The sequence below is a fragment of the Pygoscelis adeliae genome, unplaced genomic scaffold (assembly GCF_000699105.1).
Source record: "Pygoscelis adeliae isolate BGI_AS28 unplaced genomic scaffold, ASM69910v1 Scaffold287, whole genome shotgun sequence".
Classification (NCBI taxonomy): Eukaryota; Metazoa; Chordata; class Aves; order Sphenisciformes; family Spheniscidae; genus Pygoscelis; species Pygoscelis adeliae.
This window is the reverse complement of record NW_008825154.1, coordinates 163,518-163,727: the sequence shown is the minus strand read 5'-3', so window position 1 is coordinate 163,727 and position 210 is coordinate 163,518.

The following is a 210-nucleotide window of genomic DNA, read 5'->3' as shown; positions in this document are numbered from 1 at the left end:
GAGATGCTGGGGACCGGCCTGATCCTGCACCATGGTCACACCGTGTTAATAAGTGCAAGCTCCTCAGAGCGCTGCCGTCCAGCTCCTCTCTCTGCACGTTCAACAGTACGTCTCTGCCTTACGACATGATCTTCACAACCAAAGGGCTTTGCTTAAAAAAATCCCAAGGAATGGATTTTTTTTTTTTTTTTTGGAAAAAACCAGCAAAAC